This window comes from Numenius arquata, chromosome 3 (genome assembly GCF_964106895.1).
Source record: "Numenius arquata chromosome 3, bNumArq3.hap1.1, whole genome shotgun sequence".
Classification (NCBI taxonomy): Eukaryota; Metazoa; Chordata; class Aves; order Charadriiformes; family Scolopacidae; genus Numenius; species Numenius arquata.
In genome coordinates, this window is record NC_133578.1 from 57989053 (window position 1) to 58011447 (window position 22395).

The window sequence follows — 22395 nt, forward strand, 5'->3', positions numbered from 1 at the left end:
CACCTTTTGGTCTCCTAATGTATCTAGAGCTGTGTGATGGTGAAGGTGCAAACTGTTCTAGGAAATTCTCCAGAGGCTTTCTACTGCTCCTGCAGAGCTCCAGCTGCAGCCGGAAATACATTAGCCCTCTGTTATCCCAAATCTGAGGCTGTGCTCAGAAAACTGCCTTTTCTGTTTCCCCTGCTGTCTATCTTGAGATCAATAGCTCCAGGTGAAAGAATTACATAATTTATATTTTTTTCATCACTTTGTACAGTTATGCATGCTGCATAGCTTACAACTTTTTCTAATACACAGTGTAAAGGCTGCTTTTAGACTACAGAATAGCGTATCTCATGATACACAGGAGAGAACACAGGATGAGGAGGCAATTAGTGAACATGATTCATTCCCTTTCTAATACTATAATTTTTGTGACATCATCTTTTGTTTCTTAAAGTACTGCACCAGAGTTACCTACATAATCTTGTCTAATAATCTATCCCATTGTATGTCAGTCTGCGAGGGAAATTGCTTCCTTGCTCTTGCTTTATTTGACATTACTGACAAGTACCGTTTCCTCTCCTGATTATACTCACCTACGTGTAACTGAGCTTTTTTTCTGCAGCAGTTTTTGCTGAAGGCTGTGTTAGAGTTCAGATTAAGATACACTCCCAGTGCTCTCCTCTCATGTCTAGTGAAATAAATGAAACTTTTTAAACATGGTAATCTTGACTGAGCACACTACTGTACCTGGCATCACCAGAGTAGCAAGTTATCATTATGCAGATGTTGTCCGACACTGTTTTCTGAGTGGGAACTTACTTAGTATTCATATTGTAAAGATGGGTTTTTTTGTGCAGCGGCAATTTTCTGTATCTGTAAAAGCAAAATTCAGCAAAACCTCTGAACTCCAGCTAGAGTAATATAATTTTAGACTTTGTGGTATGTTTATAAATCTAAAACAATGTGGTGCTGTCATGTTTTTTCTTACTGGTCTTTCAGGAAGGCAGGGAGGGATAACCCACAGCTTAAAAAACACACCAGAAACTCCCATTCACAAACACCTGGGGGGCTTTTAATTTCTAACAATTAGCTATAGCTCCAAGGTTTGAAGCATAGTACTGTCTATGAGAGTGTGACCATGTCATTTTGCTTGCCATGTCCTCCAGCCTAGAAAAACATATTTAGGGGGACTGTTTTGTCAGCTCTTTGCCTTGGACCTGTCACATCGCCATCTGACAGCTCTGGGCTTCACCGGAGAGCTGGTGTGAGTTTATCTCTCCCCAAGCCTCGGCCACAAAACCCAACACCTCAGAGCAGGATGGAGAAGCCTCTCGAGAAATACCTCATGAAGATACCGCTTGGCATCCTCTCCCACACTTTCTAGACCTGATTTCTGAAGCTGCCTCTTCACGGGGCGGGGGGGGGGGGGGCGGCCCTAAGGTAAATGGCCCGGCCCGGCTCGGCTCTGAGGAGAGGATTCCGACGCTGCGGTGAGGGGCCCGGCGCTGAGGAGAGGGGCCCGGCCCGGTGCTGAGGTGAGGAGAGGGGCGCTGAGGAGAGGTGCGGGGCTCGACGCTGAGGTGAGGAGAGGTGAGGGGCGGGCAGAGCCCGGCCGCCGCCCCACCGGTCGTTCCCCAGAGCCCCCCCGCCCCGGAGCGGAGCCACGCTCGCTGCGGCGGGAGGGCAGCGCAGCGCACGGCTGCCACCGCAAAGGCGCGGACGGGACTCGGGCGCGGGCAGCGCGGGCGTCCCTCCCGTTTACGGTGCCTCTCCTCCGACACCGCGGGGAGGCCCGGCGCGGCGGGAGGCCGTCACCCCTCGCCCCGGGGCTGCAGAAATCGAGGCCGCCTCTGCCCCTTTAAGCTCCAGCCGTTCTTTTCTGCGGCGCCTATTTTTAGCTCGCCCGCTTGGTAGCATTCAGCTCTGCCCCCTTATTCCTCCGTGTGCCCCCCCCCGCCCCGTTCTCTCTCTCTCTCCTCCTCCCCACCCACCCCCCCCTTCCCCGGTGGTAGGTTCCGCCCGGCGGCGGCGGGGGGCACTGAGCATGTCCGAACCCGCTCGGCAGCGGCCGCCGCGCCGGGGCTGCGCTCGCGCGCCGGGCGGGAAGGCGGGCGCGCGGCCGGGTACCGCGTGAGGGAGGCGCGTGCCGCCGCCGCCGCTGCTCCTCCGCCGCCGCCCGCCAGTAAGTTTCTCCGCGGCCGGGGGGCCCGGCGGGCGGAGGGGGGCAACGGGTGCCGCCTCCCTGGGGCAGGGGCTCGGAGTTCGGCGTTCCCCCCTTTCCCCTGGGGGCCGGCGTCAGGCGGGACGCGACGCGGCGTGTGTGCTGTGGTTGGGAGGCAACTTGTCTGCCTGGCCTCGCAGCCCCCCGGGTGGGTAGCGGCTCGCCCCGCGTTGCGGGGTGCTGCCGCCTCGGGCGCGGGCCGCGGCCTGCCGGCGCGGCTCGGCCACGGCGGGTGGGCGGCGGGCGAGGGGCTTTCCTCAGGTGCGTGTGGCCACCCCGCCGCCGGGAGGGACGGTCCGGCGCGGCGCGGAGCGCTGCGCGGCTGCCAGAGACGCAGCGAGGAGCGGGAGGCTGCGCTCACCCCGCGAAGGGGGCGAAAATCCCGCGCAAGTGGCCGCGCAGCCCGTGCATCGTCGGAATCACCGACGCTGGGGTGTTTGAAGGAGTTTTTGATTTAACAGATGGTACCGTAGGGAAGAGAGTGTTTGCTGAGAGAAACTGTAACGACACGCGTTTCTGCTCCCTCGTGTGACAATTTATTCTGGGTGTTCTTCTAGTTTAGTAGGGGTGCAGTGTTTTAACTTAGCTCTCAGCAGCAAACAAATACCAAACTATGCCCCGAGGTTCTTTTCCTCTGAAAATGGGGGTTTGATATTTCTTTTTAAAAATGCTTGTTCTGTTGTCCTTTTTGCATGTAAAGTCCGTTTGAACACTGTTTTTTACTGATACTAGGGAATGTAAAGTTCTTCACTTAACGTTGAAAGCAGCATGATTTAGTTAATTTCTTTTTCTGTGCTCTGAAATGAGGAAAGGTTTCGAAAACTGCTTCCCTACTCAGAGGTGGCTCGTTGCTGTTTGTGAAGTTGTGTTAAGAAGGCCATCTAATTAAAGTGATTCAGTAATAGAGGAGGGGGAATTTGAGGAGCTTTCTGTGAAATTGAATGTCACGAAAATGTTGCTGCTTAGCGTGTCACTGGTGAAGGAACTGGACTAAGCGAGGGGCAGTAAGGTGCTCTCGGTGGACAGTCTGTCTTAATTTACATTAGACCGTTCCGGCAGGTATTCTCAGTTTAATGACCTGACTTTTGACACTCTTACAGGCATGATTGTCTGTGCCTGTTGACTTAGATTTGGTGGAATATTGGGAGGTGAATATTCATATAAGCTGAAATGTCTGCATGTTAAGCCTCATCAAAATTTAGATGCATTATAAAGTAGTTAAAGACTTCACATCCCTACTGTGCATATTCTTGTTTCTGTTAATTACTATTATTGTAGTGGAGACAGGAAGACTGCTGTGTGATTGTTCCCGTAGCTCTGCAACTCTTCCCATCTCCCAAATGAAACAAAAAGCCCCTAACAAGGCAGCCCCTCAAACAATAACAATTGATCTGTGGGTGTCTGAAAGCCAGTCGGTATGTGCTATTGGGATCTGACTTGTGCATGAATAAGCTGCTGTGCTGTCAGTTCCATTTTTATGAGTGTGCAATAATGGGAAAAAAATGAATTTTTGAGTAGATGCCTTTTGCCTTCTGCATGAGACCATAAGAGAATGCAGCAGGGAAAGAACAGCTTGTGTTACCTATGTTGATGATGGTAAAAAACAAAGATGAAAATTTTTGTGTGTGGTAACCTGCCATTTTTCTCCTGTAATTAAATTTGAGCTGAAATAATACTAGGTATTTCAAAACCAAAATTGTTCAAAATATCAGAAGCCTTCAAAGTGCAAGTATTAAAAATGCTTTCCTTATGCCACCTATTTGTTTAATAGGTGGCGTTTGTAGTGCATATTACTGTTATGACATTTTAATATTATCGTCCCAGAGCTCATATAATAGAATTATTTCAGCATTCTAAACAGATAAGCATTCTTTGATAGTCAAAGCATATGCTGATAGAGCATATAAACATATCCTTAGAATATATGCTGTGGTATAGTTCCTGTAGAGTCTCAGTTGATCCTTTATTTCTTGTCTAGGTTTGAGCCCAACTACTGGAAATGTGAAAATTATTTGAGTGGCAGTGGGGTTACATATTAATTGTTTGGGAATATCTAGTTAGCAGCTACAGCATTTGCATAGTTATTTTTTTCCTTCAGGCAGAAAAAAGTAACTCTAATCTTCTTTCTCCATGTCTTGAAAACTCTTTTCTGCATTATTTGCTTAATCTAAGAAAATATCTCCCTCTTTTTTTTTTTTTTAATAAAGTGTGTCATCTTGCATTATAGGAAATCATATATACTCATTCCCCCAGGACTTTGGGGAGTAACAGAACCATGGAAAGAGAAGTCAAAATACTTTTTTTTTTCAGTTGACTTTAATTTAAAAAACAAACAAACCAAAACCCTATTAATAACGCCCTAGGAAATTTTAACAGGGAAGTGATTATTCTGTAAGGCTGATAGCTGAAGGCAGTAGTCAAGGATTGTCAGCATTACCGATTAGCTGTTAATTCGCAAGAAGGTCCGTTAGCATTCATTTTTGTTGTTGAACTACTGTAACATTTCTTCATTCTTCAGTGAGCTGCTGTTGTTTCTTAAGTTACTATAGCAAAAATATTAAATTGAGCATATTATTGAAACACAGGAGGTGACAACCCTACAAAAGCAAACGGTTACTGCTAACAAGCATGGTTGGGTGTCAGGTTAGCGTAAGATTGCTATGTGTTCATGAATGGATTCATTCAGGAGGTGCTGATTGATTAATAGAGCCATTTACTTTAAATTTAGGATGGCTTCCATGTCTACTGCAGCAGATATTTGTTAAGGTAGGGTGTCCTTCTTTGGTGTGTGAACTGTTGCCATCAGAGGAGAAGGAGCAATTTGGGATAGTCAAAGAATTGCATGTGCTCCAAAACTCTTGAGGAAGACCTTCACGTGTTTGAAAAAGACACTGCTATCGTCATTTCATCAATGGTGTTTTGTGCTGGAAACAGATGCTCATGTGGTGAACTGCAGCAATGAGCTGTAATTTACCCTTTTATTACAGTATCTGCTCCTACCAGTTCTACCTTCTCTGTATCTGTACCTACTCTTGAGTATCTGTAGGATATCTCATGATATGTTATGGATGTGTCATACAGTTTCTAAGACATGAAGTTATTGGATCTCCAGGTCAAAATCTTTCAGATTGTGCAGAGGTCTCTGTCACAGAGAGAGCTTATCTGTGGCTGCAGCAGTACAATTAACAAATTTCTCCTGTACGTAAGGTTACTGCCTATATCTCTCAATTACACATTGAAGCAAGTGATGACCTCCTGCTCCCGCTTTCTTACGTTGCTCTAGCAAAACAGAGATAGAAGGATTATTTGCTATTTTTTGTTACTCTTCTGCCTACAATAGGAGGGTTTGGAGAGGAAGAAAAAATTGAAGAGAAAAGAGAAATAGGGAGGAAAATACAAAAACTCATGTTAATCTTCCACAGTTTCGCAGCTGAGAACAAATTGGAATTTTGGCTTTTTAACTTCTAAATGTCATGAGGGGGAAGGACCATTTGGCTTTACTTTGTTACTCCTCCGGAATACACTCAGGTGTCTTTATTGTTTGATGTGTGAGAAATCACACGAGGGAGGGGCATTAGACATGGGAGCAAAGGGAAGAGAGGATGGCTGCACACAAGCTGGATGTGTCTCATAATGGAGTTCCAGCAGAGTCCTGAACACATGCTGTTTGTCACAAAGCAAAGGACTCTACTTTCTCTGGGGTCAATATAACGTGTTGTCCACATAGCACAGGGACAGGAAAAAATGGGATTCTGAGCAGCAGGATAAAGTGTGCGGTGGTGTTAGTTGACAAGTGTATTTGTGTGAGTTCTTCCTTGAATAGCTGGAGGCTGTGAAAGGTATACCAGTCTCCTCTTTATTTTCTTTTTGCTGGATCCAGTTGTTTTCAGGCTTGGACTTATAAGTCTTAGCCAATTTATATATTTCTGGTAAGCTTTTCTGACCCTTTTGTTCCATACAATGGGGGTCTGGTTCTGCCCCCACCCCCCAAGATTAGGACTGAAGTAACAAAGTACTTACTGAGTAATGAATAGTTAATCAACATTGGAAGCCTGACTGACTGATCTGAAAACTTGAAACTTGTGAGGAACAATGGGTTTCCTGCAGCACAGCCATGGACATTATAAAACCAGAGGGACATGTGCAATGACTTCCCTTATAATAGAAACTGGCAGGCTCTGAGTAAATTCTTGGTTGAATGAGACTTACCACTTAGAAAATAAAGTTACTCTTAATTTAAAAATTTGGAGTGAGCCCTTCTTAACACTTGTCAATGCATCCAAATCCATTGTGAGCTTTCCAGGTATTAATTAGCCTAAGTGTTTGCTATTAATAACTTATTTTTGGTTTGGTGTTGTTTTTATTCAACTTCTAGCTATCAGATCTGACTATCTGCCTGTTCAAAGAGCTACATATTGTCTAATAGTTTTTTCTGTGAAAGTACATATAGATCGATGAAGACCTCTTGAAAGACTCAGATCATCAAATCTCATGCTGTTTATGTATTTTCAGTCCTGTTTCATTTTTGAAACTAGTCAGTTTCTCTGTTTCTCAGAACTTGGAAGTTACACCTATTGCATGTCCTGGATGCATATTCTTTTCCTGAATGTGCTGTAACTTCACACAGAAATAAAATAAGGGCAAAAAAAGTCAGTGCCCTAATAGGAGGGAGAGAACATAAAGAAATCTCTGGCAGTGAAGTAGATATAAGTTTTTAATACTTTGCTAGTAAATCTCTCAGTGATCAACAGTGAAAGATGAATGAAAGGAAATTTTGAACACTGGAGGCAGAGCTTAGGCTGATGTTAGCGAAAGCAAGACCATTTTCTGTGGAGGATGGGAACTTTGTTGGTCTGTGACTAAGAGCCTTAGTCATGTAAGATCCACTGTTACAGTTTATACCTTCTTCAATCATCAGTGACCAAAGAGTAACATTTTGATTTAACCTGCGACATACCCCTTGCGTGCCTGTAAAGGCAAGGTTAACATCTGTGCAATCATGGACATGTGGTATTCCTTATTGAGCATGTGAAGCAAAGCTGTATCAAAGTCAGAATACCTCTGGAAGACAAAGTGTTGCTTCTTGACAGTGTAGGTGCCTTGTTTGGTCAATGGTACTATTTGTTTGTTGGTACACACTTTGTTTTGGAAGGTGTTCTCGCAGCCCTTGGGACAGATTACTAGGAGTCATCTTGTCTGTTTTCAATGGGTGATCTCACCCATTAAAACACCAAATTTGGAGGAAAAAAAGTATGCTATGGGAACACAGCATGGCTACTTAGTTGTTATGCTTTTTCTTTCTATACAATTTTTCTTATGTATACAATTCCCATTCATTTCACTATGAACTTGAGTTGTGGAAACAGAGGAGAAGAATCACCTGTCTCCTGTGCTTCTTTGTATAAAATGCTTTTGGAATGCATAGATGTGAAACAAATTCATAGGTAAAACATAGTTCACTTAAGTATTCGTATAGATAATAAGTATCCAGAAACCTTTATATAATATGACATGCACATAAAGATAAGACTTTGATACTATAGTCAGAACTTTTTTCCCCAAGGCATAATGCAACCAGATTCCATGGAGACACCTTCTAAAATAACAGCAAATACATTATTAGTTATTCCTTAATCTAACCATAGCTGTACAAAAGCTTAGTAATAAATCATCGTCATATTTCATAAATAATACAGAGCTTACTAAAATGTTAGTATTTATAGTCACTGCAATGAAATTGGATTCACTTGTGAGTCTTCTTTATATTTCCTTTGTGATTTTAAATTATTAATATTGTTATTTCAGAACTTGGTATTTATATACTGTTGATGTAAACCTAATCTATCCAGTCATCTGAATCTCTGGCAGTTGAATTCCAAGTTGTCTTATGCATTTTGTTGCACCAAAAAGCCAGGACATCCATGTTGTTGATACAAGCAAATTCCGAGATGATTAATCAATGATTATCACAGCTTCTGTAGCTTCTGAAAAGAGAATCTATAACAGTTTTTAAATCCCCTTTAGAGAAGGAAACGGCTTTTATCCAAGACTGCAAACAGCAATAGCAAACGGATGCAATGGGAAACAAAATATATTTGTTTCTTCTGGCTTTAGTTCTCCTTTGGGATCTTATCATTAATCTCTGTGGGTTTTCAGTAATTTTCTCTGGAATTATGACTGTATCTTTTTTTGTTTCTTTTTCCTAGAGTCAGTATGAACACTAACTGCGGTGAAATGTTATGGCCATAAGACTAATGCTAATTCATTAGTAGTCAGTCTAACTTCTAGATGAAACCTCAAGCCCCTTGTGGTACTTTCTGCTTGAATGTTTTTCAGGGAATTACACTAATTCTAAGTATGGATTTAAACCACTGATAGAAGTCCCACTCATACCTTCTGTTACCATTAGTATATCACCATGGCAAAAATAAATTGTGTCTTTTTTGCACGCATTTTCCATATGCCAGAAAGGATGATAGTAGCAGGAATTAGCTGATCCATGTGGAACACTTGACTGTGAAACACTTTTCCATATGCAGACTGTCATACCTCCTTTTTTATTTCCTTATTTTTTTTCACTAACATGTGCCTCACCTGAAAGCTTATAACCTGAGAGTATGCTCCACTAAGTCTTACCTGAAGCAGTGAATGACTTAGCCACCTCTAGAATGGCAACATTGGAATAGCTATGTGTAAGAAATTATAGAATTATAGGGAAAGTTTTGAAGTGGAACTAACATTTATTAAAGCTTCACTGCTCAGTTGATTTTTCTGTTTACTACTTCCCAGTGTCTTCCTGTATGTTGAGCATCCCTGCTGTAAGCTTTCTACAGTGGAGTGTGTGTGTATTTACATGTTTTAGAGGGCTACACTGTTGCTTACATAATTAAGCAACTGTTTTTACATAGTTAAAGTGTGTATTTTATTTTTATCTTTGAATTAAACTGTTGATACAGATAATAAAATTTGAGGCTCTGAGTATAACATTTTTCTCAGGAGTCCCTGTCATAATAGCTGCTTTTTGTACTTTCCCAGTGTAACCTTGTGCTTACTTTATCCTCAGACTGTACCTGGAGCGTTGGGTGTAAAGCAGTAGCAGTATTGCTGTGCCGCATTGCATCTGAGACTCTACCTCCAGGCACAGCTTTCCATTCAAAGGGTCCCTGTGTTCAGGGGTCCCAGAGGGCACAGCTTTCTTCAGCTGAGTGTGAGTGCTCACATCTAAGACAGTGCCAAGCAGGACTTACCCAGTGTTTGTTCTTTTCTGCAGCTTATTGTCTATGGCAATGGTGATTGAAAAAAGTGAAATTTTTGATATGTTGTTGGTGTTCTTAATGTCCTTAAAGCACTGAGGCACTGGGATGTGCCTGGAGTTCATGTAACCTTATAAGCAAGCATCCTGACTAAAATGCTGAAGCAAAAAGAGCTGTCCTTGGAGCTGGGGACTGTGAGAGAGAAAGTCTTGGTTTTGGGTCAGATTAGGACATGGATGAGCTGCCTGGACAAAATCTTCGTGTTGGTTGGATAAAGTTGTTGGAGGGTGGTGATAGTGATGGAGTAGGGCTGAGGGAAGATGAGAACAGCACTGGACAACTGGGAGGATGTGCAAGTAGTGGAGTCTGTCTTGTGAGGGCTTTACAGAGTCCAGAAGGAATCCAAAGATTCCGATTCTTCCTGTCCTGTTGTAATTCAGGTGAGCCCACTGTTAAGGGTGTTTCACCTCATTGTTCCACTTCTTCACAACCCATTAGCTCTTCCTCCCATTTGTTATTGTAAACTTGTATTTCTGACTCTCGTGCAACTTAAAATATCAGAGCTGAAGCTGCTTGGATATCCAGAGTAACTGAAGACTTTTCCATTTAACTTTAGTCTCTATACTTCAAGTCTGTGTCTGTAAAATGAAGACAATACTAGCTGTACGACATAGCATGATATGGAAAGATAAGTTCATTAATTTTGGTTAAATACTCTAATACTGTGATGATCACCTTGGAGAGGCTAATGAGGAAATTAATACTTCTAGTATCCTAGCAGAGCTTAAGTAAAGTACTATAAGGCCATGGACTGAACAACTCTGATCAGACTAGACACTGGATACCTTAGCTGCTTACTTAGTAAATAGTGTTCTCTGAGTGTTGAAGCAGTCATGGTGAAAAGAAATGCTATGTGAACACATAGCTGGAAACTGTATAAAGCTGTTTGCGCATCCTCTTTGAGAATATTGTTTAGACACTTTGTGACCTGTGGTTCTTAACTTTGTGAAAATAGCAGTATATGAGAGGTTGGTACCTACTCAAGTCCTCATCAAACTGCATCCAGCCTTCTGAATTAGGATGTCTTTGAAAAGGAGAAAAGCTCCTTGTGGTGATGATGTAGCCACATAAAAAGAGATCTGTGTAACAGTCCTCATGATCATTGCTACATATAAATAGTTGAGAGTAATTAAACACAGACAGGAGCAAGTGAGACGGAATTAAGATACAAGTGGTTTTGGTGAGTGTGATACTTTTCCTTATACTCCATGAAGGAAATACGGCTTTACGCATCAAAATTACGTTACTTGTCTGCTGGAAGACTAATATATACATACGTTGCATCCAACAGCACTAGCAAAGGTCTGTAAAATCTGTGAAACTAGTGATGGTGGCAGTGGATGAAGTTGCCGAGGTGGAGAATCTGCATGAGTGGAAGGAGCTTGCAGTGTTTGGAAGGAGAGCAATGTGATGATGAAATGTAATCAGAGACTATCCGAGTATCTAGTTTGGCACAGGAACGTGGTGCAGTGAACTCAAAGTTGTCTCACTGCTGTTCTGTCACTATCTTCTAATGTTGCTCTTAGCCAGTGTTGCAGTAAGTTTTGAGCAAGGCTTAGATTGTACCTAGAGATCAGGCTTGACCTCACTGAAGCTTTAAAGGGGAGGTATTGCAAATACACAATTGTACTGAGAAATAATCAGAAAAGATACTCTTACTTCCTCATACGTATTTTCCCCAAATTCCTCTATCTTCTGTTTTCCCCAGTTTTCAGGGTCCTATATAAGAGAGACACCCTAAAACTGTAGCACGGGCACAGTGCAAACTTGTAACTGCCCTTTCCAATCCGTTCTTATGCCCTCAGTCACTTCTAACCACTTTTGTTTCTCTTTACCCCAAAGGCGCAAGGGTTTTGTAAGATATCTTCGTCAATGGCATAGACAGTGGGACCAAGTGCATGCTCAGCAAGCTTGCAGATGAGTCCAAGCTGAGTGGTGCAGTGGATACGCCTGAGGAATGTCATCCAGAGGGACCTGGATGAGCTTGAGAAGTGGGGCCATGTGTACCTCGTGGTCCAACAAGGCCAAGTGCAAGGTCCTGCACCTAGGTTGGGGCAACTCCTGATATCAGTACAGGCTTGGGGATGAAGGGATTGGGAGCAGCCCGGCCGAGAAGAACTCAGGGGTACAGGTGGGTGAGAAGCTGGAGATGAGCCGGCAATGTGCACTTGCAGCCCAGAAGGCCAACCATATCCTGGGCTGCATCAGAACAAGCATGGCCAGCAGGTTGAGGGTGGTGATTCTCCCCCTCTACTCTGCTCTCGTGAGACCCCACCTGGTGTACTGTGTCCAGCTTTGGTATCTTCAGCACAGGAAAGACATGGATCTGTTGGAGTGGGTCCAGAGGAGGGCCATGAAGATGATCAGAGGGCTGGAGCACCTCTACTATGAGGACAGGCTGAGACAGTTGGGGTTGTTCAGCCTGGAGAAGAGAAGGCTCTGGGGAGACCTTATGGCAGCCTTCTAGTACTTAAAGGGGGCTAATAAGAAAGATGGGGACAAACTTTTTAGCAGGGTCTGTTGCGATAGGATGAGGCATAATGGTTTTAAACTAAAAGAGGGAAGATTTAGACTAGATCTAAGGAAGAAATTTTTTATTCTGAGGGTGGTGAAGCACTGGAACAAGTTGCCTAGAGAGGTGGTAGATGCGCCATCCCTTGAACGTTCAAGGTCAGGTTGGACAGGGCTCTGAGCAACATGATCTAGTTGAAGATGTTCCTGCTCATTGCAGGGGGTTTGGAGTAGGTGGCCTTTAAAGGTCCTTTCCAACCCAAACGATTCTATGATTCTGTGGTGTGGCAATGGGCAGTAGAAATGAACTCCCCAAAGGAAGAACGGTGTGTCAATCCATGTGATCTCTTTTGGGGAACATAAGAGACCACTGATTGGAACTCAGGAGGGTTTCTTTAGTGGAAATAAATGAAATCTTGAAGAAATCTGAAAGTCGGCATTCATAGGAAGGAAATCATTCCATCTTCATGAAACATGCAAAGGATCCCTGTCATCTCTTCTAAATTCTTATAGTAACTGCTAATTGCTTTCTGCTTTCTAATTCTCCTTCCCAGTTATTTTAATTACAACTCAGTGTGGCAAATGTACCCATCTCTTTTGCTGTCTGAGTTAATCCAAGAGGAGGAAGAACAAAAGTAAAAAAATATCTTTTTAAAAATTCCTTTATTTATTCCACTTCCTTGTAATACCCAGTCACGTTGTAGGTCAATTTTCTGTTTTTAGTTTTTCAAATGCAGGCCTCTACATAAACCAGGAGATCTTTAGATAATAGGAGGAGTTGGCTTTAAATAACTTCCGATGACAAACACAGTATCCCTTTCTTTCAAAGGTCTGTAAGTATTTTCGAGGTGAATTAATTCATGTTTGCCAAAATGAGCCAGGTTTATACCTGTGTGAGGGCAAAAGCAGTCATCAATGTGTTTTAATGCATATGAGTTAAGTCACTTTGTGGTTGTGCATTATTATTAGAAGGATTTTAAAGAATAGTCTGGAAAAAAAGTGAAGATAATGGCTTTTTGATGGGTAAATTAATATAAATTGTGCCAGTCTACAGAAATACAGACTGAGTGCGATGCAGCGGAGCTGGTGTAAGCAGCTTGTAGTTTTCCAGATGCTTGTACCTGACATTTTATACCGCAGTGCTTACACAGTGGCACCACGCAAATTTCATTGCATCAAGCATTCAGTTTCCATGCCAGGATTAAATTACTCAAGTTTGTTTGGAGTTCTGGACTGTTGCAATTTTAAACCACTAGTGTTTTGTCATGTGTCCTTGCTTAGGAAGATTACTATTTCATTTAATAAAAATTGAATTGTGATAAATTAATGATTATGACCATCTCTGAGCTGCAGCATATATGAAGCCTGCAAATTTGTTTATGGTTAAGATACACATAACTGATTAACTTGAATGACAGTCTTATTACAACTTTTAGTCTGTTCTTGGTGCATTGTTAACCATATCTCTCTAGCAGGTAAAAAAAGATAAAATGATAGTATTTTATCCAAAGAAACTAAACTTAGCATCGACTTCTTGATCTTGGGCTAGAATTGCAACAGTTTTCCTGAAGGACTTCAGACTATAACCTTCTAAGATGCTTTCTTCAAACATACAGCTATTGAGATGTGGGAGAACACCTAGAAGGAGCACAAAAATGTCATCTTCGTTTGGCTGTTAGATCATCATAGCTAAGACAAGACTACTATCATGTTGTATTGATCATTCCTTAGCATGTGACATTTAGATAAAGTTCCTGTTCTTTTTTTAAATGGTAATCTTTTGTGTTGCTTTGTTTTGATGTTATCTCAGCTAGGCTCTCGATGTTGAAGAGAAGATATTTTCATAGATCCATAAAGTATATACATCACTTTGCATGAACAAAAAGTTTGACTCTGTGCAAATGAGCGTTTGCATTTGTATGATGCAATAATGAGTTCATGTATTTGTAAGAATGCATGACTCCAAATTATGAATCCCAACAAAGGATCTGAAGTGACCATTTGACTCAAAACTTTTTCTCCCCTTTCCCAACTAAATCATCTAGCCTGCCTCTGCATGCTTGGCTCTTCTTAAATCTTTTGACATTATGGGTACAGTTTTAATATTGCTAATAGGTCACACTAATTTTTAAAGCTTTTTTTTTTTGTAAAAAACGATGATGCAAAAAAGTTTATATGAAGCCACTAGGAGAACACTTTAAAAAATCTGTGAGCCCAGTCACATCAAGCATGACTTGAGTATGGTTGGTTAAGGGTGAGGTACAAGAACAGCATTTAATTCCAAGTTTAAATTAGGGTATTAACTAATAGAGTTTGGGACAGGAGATTACAGGGATTGTGGCTTAGTCTGTTACAGAGTACTACTACATTGGAATTCATGCCTAAGCTTGTGGTTTTTTTCCTCCTTGCACAAGTTATCTGTGTTCGGAAGTTCTAGTTCTGACCCTTTCTTACTAATGGATGCAACGTTAAAAGTCTTTAATATTCTTTCTTAAAAGTCTTTCTTCACAGTGAGGGTGACAGAGCACTGGAACAGGCTGCCCAGGGAGGTTGTGAGTCCCCTTCTCTGGAGATTTTCAAGACCCGCCTGCATGCAATCCTGCGTAACATGCTCTAACATGCTCTGGGCAATCCTGCTTCGGCAGGGGAGTTGGACTAGATGATCTTTATGGTCCCTTCCAACTCTAAAAATTCAGTGAAATTCAGTGAAATATGAATTTATGACCAAAACAATAAAACTGTACAGAGCAACAGTACTTCCACATTGAAACAAAGAAATTTAGCCCTTTCTTTAAAGACCTACTTCAGCAGGGTCTAGAGTCTAGAACAGAGCCATGGGAGACAGACTTTGACTGATTTTATTTTAACATTTGGAAGATGCTGGATAATTTTCTGTTAATCAGCCCTACAAATCAACAGGTGGCGAGAGATGGGTTCTTCCCATGTGTTAGTGAAGGGTCAGATAGTGTATTGCTAGCAGCTTTGAGCCATGTGTGGAGAATATTCCTACCTTCTGTTTATCAATAGGGAAGCAAATGTTTGTTTTTATATTTAATAAAATTAAGTCCATATGTATTTTTTGGCATCTAACTTCTGGCTAATTGATAATGGGGAACTAAGCTGCAGTGGACTGGACATGCATGCTACTGAGGGTATGAATTTGTATTTTTTTTTTAATCAGTTTTAAAAGCACATAAGGGTTTTTCTGCTGCAGCACCACTGATTTTATGATATTTTTACATATGGCTGGTCCCTAAATGCTGCTCACCACAGTGGACGGAATGGGTGCAAACATATTGCTGTGACTGGAGCAGTTGGAGGACGCTGGAAGAGAGAACCAGCTCTGTGCTACAAATCCTTGAATACTGTGATTGCAGGATAAATGGGAAAAATGTCTCCTGTTCATTCTTTGCAGGGTGTCAAGCCAGATGTGGCGAGAAAAATAACTTGCATAAATTAAGTTTTTACACAGTAGTATTTTGTGTTTCTCCCTTGTTTTGCAAATTTCAAGTAGCTCTACTGTGCTTGACAGTAAAATAAACAGATTACAGGAACAGAGGGGAAAAAAACCCACAAACAATCTTCATTCACTTCCAATTAATTAAATTTCTGCTAAAATCCTGTTTGTTTGGAAAGAAATGACCTTGAAACATTGCAGTTCACAGTTCAAATCTTTTGGTTGATATCGGCTCATATACTGAGTGAGCTGAATAAAAATGAGTAGATAGTAGAATCTTTTGTTGTTGAATTGCTTATTATGTTTTTGAGGTGCTAATTTTTTCACTGCCCTATATTTGTTATATGAAGGATAAATCTGCTATTGTGGAGACAACAGCAATGCTTCCAATTCCATGGTCATAGTTTTTACTTAATGCTATCAGCACAGTCATTTTTATAGATGCTCTGCATAATGTATCAGCATGGACCAGATTTTCGCCTGTGACTCACTGACGAAGCTGTTGTAATTATATTGGTGCAGGCAACTGCATCTCGTACTTATTAGGCTGTAGCAGTGATAGTGAGGTTTTTATATGAATGGAGAACTTGTAAGCCTGCGCCAACATTAGATATATAACCTCTGACAAGTGTTGGAATTTTATTTTGGTTATGTGATAGTGTTCTGTTTCTTCCAGAGGGCTCTGTTCTCAAGCATTTTCATATGTCCTTGCATTTGCAGTGTGCTAACGGTAATTTATGCCCCCGTATATTCTGTTGGGATAGTGGTGAAGTTGTCATTTTGTTAAGAACATACTCTGTCACTCTCACTCCTCTTATGCCCTGGATTGCTTTGCAGGTGCCACAGTTGAATATTGCTAGAAAAAATACCTAATGCAGACAGTTTGAGACTGTGCAAAAACTGCTTGTAATGGTCATGGTGTAATACCTAAAACAGAATAGAGGAACCTGTTTACGCACGTATATAGAAAGCTAGAATTATTCATCAGATGATGGTGAAAAACTAGTGTGTGCATCAGGCCAGGCGGAAAACCAAGTGACTTTAACTGCAGTTCAACAAAGCAGTATGGGTATTTAAAAAACATAGGCATGGGGTTCGTTATTACACTGTATCAATTTTACCTGAAGTAAGAGAAAGGAAGTGGTATGATTTTACAGTAATGGGATGCACAAAGCTGAAGTGTAACAAGAGTCCTGTTAGGCATTTAAGAGGCACAGGGGAATGTCTGAATTGCCTGTTTACTGTGTGCTGCCTGTACCTTTTTGGATGATGGTGTTCTCCAGTTCTATCTGGAGATCACAGCTAAGAAGGGTAATAAGATAAGCCCCTCCTGGCTAAAAAAAGAACAGCAGTGCTAAGCATGAGGATGAAGCACGTGAAGGATCTCCTTCAGACTTCCACCTGGAACTGTAAGAGTATGTAAAAACTCCTTCCCTCCTCAGCTAACGAGATCTAGGGGGTTCCCATACTGATCACCTCCTATTTTAACCTCTGAGAACAGCCCCGTAAAGCAGGCAGGTTTCTTAGATTCATTCTTGTACCAAAGTGCAAAAAAGAAAAGATATGATCTGTCCTAGTTTGGAATAATTAAGGATTTTTAAGCTGCTATTTAAGTGGAAATGGATAAGTAGGAAATAAGTGATGTCTTCGTTCACTCCTGATCTCAATTCTACTCTTCTAAGCCTAAAAACCAAGCTTCTATACAGTGGACTGAATGCCCAGTGTCATTTTAGTAGCACTTGAGCAAGCAGCACTATTATTATTGATATTATATATGGAGTTGAATTTAATAAAAAATAAGGAATTACTTAATCTTTTTGGATGTTTTTCATATAGAAATACAATTATTTTCATTTCCATATTAATAATGACTTGCAAAAAAAATATTTAGTTGGTTCCTAATGTTCTAACTTCACATGTTTCTTAGGAAAAAGTGAGGAAAAATGTTAAACCAATTCTAAGTTTTAATTAGAGAAATATTAACTGTATAATTGACTTTATTAACAAAGGCATAATTAGGTCCAATGTTTTTGTTCTCTATTACAGTTGAAATGTCACGTGAGGATTTATAAACCTTAAAACTCTGCAAATGGAGACTCAAATACAGGCACCATATGTTTTACTACTTCTTTCTTGTTGATTTTAGGGTATTGTCAACACTCACAAATAGACAATCCCAGATCCATCTTAAAATTGCCATTTTCATGATGTTTTCCCATGCGGTTTCTTTCTGAGATCTGTCTTTTCAATTACCATTTACTGTCATTCAGCACTTCTTGCACTTTAATTTTATAATGCAAATGCTTCTGAATCCATCAAAGTTTATTTCAGTCCTTTCTCTGTTTCCATGCTGTTTTCAGTCCCAAGTAATTTTTAAGGATTGTTGTCAAACAACATGATTGGTAAAGCATAGTGAGGTTCAGAAAGCAATGTAAGAGTTCATAATGTCAAGGTTTTCTGAAAAATCAGAGAGAATTAGAATTTTCTTTTCAATTTTTGGTGGAATTAAAGCTTCACCAGACAGAAACTAGGTCTTTAAGAAAAATTTAAGTATTGTGGTATAAATTATCTTCAAAATAAGAAAATTCCAATATTGGTAGCATCCATAATGATAAAAGCAAAACATAATGGCTTAAGACTGTGTGGTGCTTTTAGCTCCTGTCTTATGCCTAGCTATGCAATTGGCCAGAAAACAGAGAAAACAAGAAATACCACAATCAAAGATTAATAGTTTTGGCTACTCTGTTGCAATGCGAAGGCCAGAGCAGTGTAGAGGGTCTGTGCTGATACTTTTTTGCAGTTACAGATCTTGGGGATGAAGCTATTCCTAAGTGGAATTGAATTTGGTCTTTGTTACACTTGGTTTTCTACAATGCTAAATTCCTACCGATTTTTGGAAGTTCAAAAATACTTTACTGAAGCCAGTAAAAGCTGTGTGTGTTTAGGACTGTTGAAATCAGACAGAAAGTTACATGCCAGAGCAGAGTATACGTGAGGTGTCTCAAGGCTCCATCATTTAATTGCTGTATGAGCTAGTTAATAGCTAAACTAGACCTCTGTTATTGAATTGCCCTAATAGACCCCTATTAGGTGTCTATTAGGTCTTTCTATCCATGGATAAGAAGTAGCTACTTGACATACTACCATATTTTCTTAAAATCAGCCTTCACAAACGCTCTCAATGTCGTAATTTTTCGGCCTAAGTTTGAAAATGGCAACTCTTGTTTTCATGTATTATTAGGTGGCGGTACAGGTAACTCAATTCTGTCATTCTAATTTCTTTATGTATAGGTTATAGGAAAATTAAAAGAAAATAGTCATTCTTAAGTGGTTGGCCACAAAATTGGTGGATGTTAGAAACATGCTAACAAGGTGAATATTTCTCCAGTGAGACATTTTTCATTGTTCCTTTTTGAATTGATGTAGCCTGCTTTTGTGTTTCTCCAGTTAGAAACTCTTTTCCTGAGTTCCTAAATGTGAATCTTACGCCTCCCTTTTGAAAATGCTGTAGTTCTTACGCAGTTACTTCCTTGTTGGTGTGGTTCATATTTTTTCTGCAATATCTCTCATTTGACAAAGTAAACCTGCATGCTGTTTCATTACTGAAGTGGTGAATTTTAATTGGCTTTATAGTTTAATTTCTTCCTGAGAGTGACTTTATAACATCAGTTTTGTGAGTCAAGAAGTTACCTTCTGTGAAATTGGTCTGCTTTTTCTCTTTGAGTGAAACAAGTTTCTATGTACAGGGTAAGGGCTGAACTGATTTTACAGGCTTTTGTTAGGAAGATTGATAGGTTTTTCTGATCCAGCTCTGGCCTTGTGATACCACATTTCTTTAGGAGTTCTGTAGTCTGTTTTTCAGTGAATGGGCTGATGTTAGTATCTTGAGTCATTCATCATATCACATCCTTCCAAGTGCTTAGGATGAAGAATGTTTTAGGAGGAGCGAGTATTTAGGGTGGTTAGTGCAGGCTTTAAGTGTTCTGTTCAACTCTGTGCTGCTTCTTCTGTTCAGATTTGAGTCGGTATCATTTTGGCTGCAAGATTTCATGCTATTTGTTGTTTGTTAAGTTGAAAACTCCATCTGGAGAAGGTATTAATCCAAAATGTTATTCTGGTGCAGCTTGTTTTGAAGTTACTTGTTTCGGAGTGGGACTGATTTGACCACTGATAAAGAGTGACTTCTTTGGGAATCTTTTTCAATATATTTAGATATGGCCATCTACTTTCGGAGTGTTCCATGCTCTTTGATATGTGCTGTGACTTCCGCATGTCTGTGACTTTGGCTCTCTCTGACATATTTATCTTCAGTGGATTCATCTATTTGCTTAACATTTTTTTCTTTCATAAGGTCTAATAAAAAAATTGCTTTGAGCTAGATTTCTTGCAAATTGTTTACATGCTATTGCATATACTACTTGCAAATTGTAGTTCCATATGAATGGGAAGATTTCAATTTTTACTTTTTTTTAATTGCAGTTTAACTGCCAGATGAAGTATCGTGTCACACTTCCATATGCAGAGTTTGAAAGTAGGTAATTTAGAGTCAGCCTTTTGTGAGTATTTTTTTCCAATATTTAAAATTCCTGTCGTATAACAGAGGATCAGTGTGAAGTGTTCTTGGAGGGAATAGTTTCTTCTGCTGTTGCTAGATTAGTCTTGAGACCTTGTTTCTAATTAACAAAAAAAGCCCAGCAGCATAATTTCATATGGGGAAGAAAACTAGGGAAAAATGCGTGGTTGAGATAAGGCAAAAAGAGAAGTTCCTCAGCATCATCTTAAAGACAGTTTCATGAGCTGCAGTTATTCAGTTTAGATTTTTGTTTGTAAACTGTTTAGAAAAAAGAAAAGATAGACCATTTTCTGCAGAAAGAATAATCCCTTTTTATCCATAGCCTTTCCCTGCATTTGGCTGCTGCAAAATACGATAGAGGGGTCATAGGCATATACAAATGAATAAAAATATAGCAGTTATAAAGATAAGCCTAATCAGAGACAAAATCTGATGCTTGGTAGACTCTGTGAGTGACTTGCCCTCTTTCCTCCCAGTCTCATGGGAGATGATCCAGTGTACTCCTGCTGTGCAGTCTTTCCATTTTCTGGACTTTGGCCGCACCTTCTTCTCCCCATCCCTTTGGGAGACTGTGATTTCTGGCAGGGATGCCTGGTCACAGGAGCCTCTGGGAGAAGATGTGGACCCAGAGCTTGCTTCTGCCACTGTGGTTGCAGATTGCATGCGGGTACCATTGCTTGTCATCTCTGGGCCTTCTGCTCTCCTTTAGCTCATCTTTCTAAACATACCACCAAGGTCCGTATGTACTGAAATTTGTTTACTCTTTTTTCTTTCTCTCCCCTCCCCTTTGGGACAAGGTAGGGAATGTGCCTGTTCATAAATCAGCACGGCTTGAACAGTGCTAGTTTTCGTTCTCTAAGCCAGGGACAGACTAACAGTTAGTAATATTTGGTTTATTAAAAATCAAAATATGTAAACTGACATTTTTCTCAAGTTCTGTTTATGTATTTATACTGAGTGTTTCATTTCTATCATCTTCTGTCCCCTTAATTGTAATCTTAGTGAAAGGAAGTGTGTCAGTTCTGTAAACAATATTTAGAGCTCTGAAAAACAGCATTCACTTCTAAATGGGGTTCCTGATGGAAGCAAATATGCTTCCAAATAGTAGTCACTGCTTTCCAAAAGGGCAGGCCCATTGCAATACCCTGCAGTAGGGTGACAGACGGGGCAATCCAGGCAATCTGCTTGTCTGACTACAATTTGCTACATATACTTAGTCCTGAGCCACTTAGAATGAAAATCACGATAAAACCCCGTAAGTGGGGCATGTGCCCCACTAAATTTAAGCATTTAAACATAGACATTCTATTCAGTTCATTCATTGCTGGACAAAGGGCTTTTAATTCTGGCTTGCATAAATACATGTGCTGTAGGTATAAGTTATTGATAAAATGTAAAAATGTAATAACTATCTTTTAAACCTTTTGAAATCCATTTTGCCAACAGACGAGATTGCAATTGATATACCCAGATAGGTGAGTCGGCATTTCTGTATACTGTGTTTGGCAATATTGTACCCATTTTACTGTAAACTCAGGAAATAGGCAGAGGGCTCTTACTGAACTGTACAGTGTTGAAAACAGGGAGCCGTTTGTATTCTTTGGACATGAGGTTCTTTAGCTATGTCAGGATGATAAACAGAAACTCCACGTTAATCTGACTTAGTAAGGAGCTTTCAGGATCGCAAGTTAGCAGATTCATAATCTGACTGTTTGTAAACAGATACAGTTGTTGACCTTGTTCATTGTGGGTGTGCTTCATCACTATAGCTTTAGAAGAGCATAATGCATTTTCCCCATTACCTAAATTGCACGAATAAAAACGGAAGCCAGATCTTTCTGCCATATATTTCTCAAATAACTGCATTATCCCATAGCTGAAGACCTAGTGCTGTTTTCATGTTCTTATGCAATCCTTTTAATCCTCAGTGATCAACATCCTTTAAGAATTAGAGCATCCAGTTTTTCTCTCCTATTATTTTTATGGACACACAGTACACATACACTTGTGCTGCTTAGAAGCCGCTGTGTGAAATAAGTTGATTAATAACAAGCTGTATTTAAGGGTTCCCCTGCTGGACCTGTTGTCTCTATTACATTCTATTCTTGTTTTTATTATGCAAAATAAATTGTGTTCATCTGGCTAAGAGAAGATGAACACCCAACTCTTAAATTCTACCTCTTTAAAGTGCTGAATGTTAATTGGGTTTCTCATTAGAAACTGTCTTGAGAGGCAATATGACTACAGTATAATTGCTTGAAAGCAAAACATCTGCAAGACTGAAGCAACATCAAATAGATTTGTTTTCTAATAAGGTACTTGAAAAGAATTAAAA

The 22395-nt window shown here is 40.6% G+C and overlaps 1 protein-coding gene across 1 annotated transcript in view; it reads left to right on the forward strand.

Moving 5' to 3' along the window:
* Positions 1–1985: 1985 nt before the first annotated feature.
* Positions 1986–22395, forward strand: part of OXR1 (oxidation resistance 1) — a 284062-nt gene continuing 263652 nt past the window's right edge. Inside the window, exon 1 of the mRNA XM_074145351.1 lies at positions 1986–2167. The gene's annotated coding sequence lies outside the window, so the exon portion shown is untranslated. The remainder of the gene's footprint in view (positions 2168–22395) is intronic.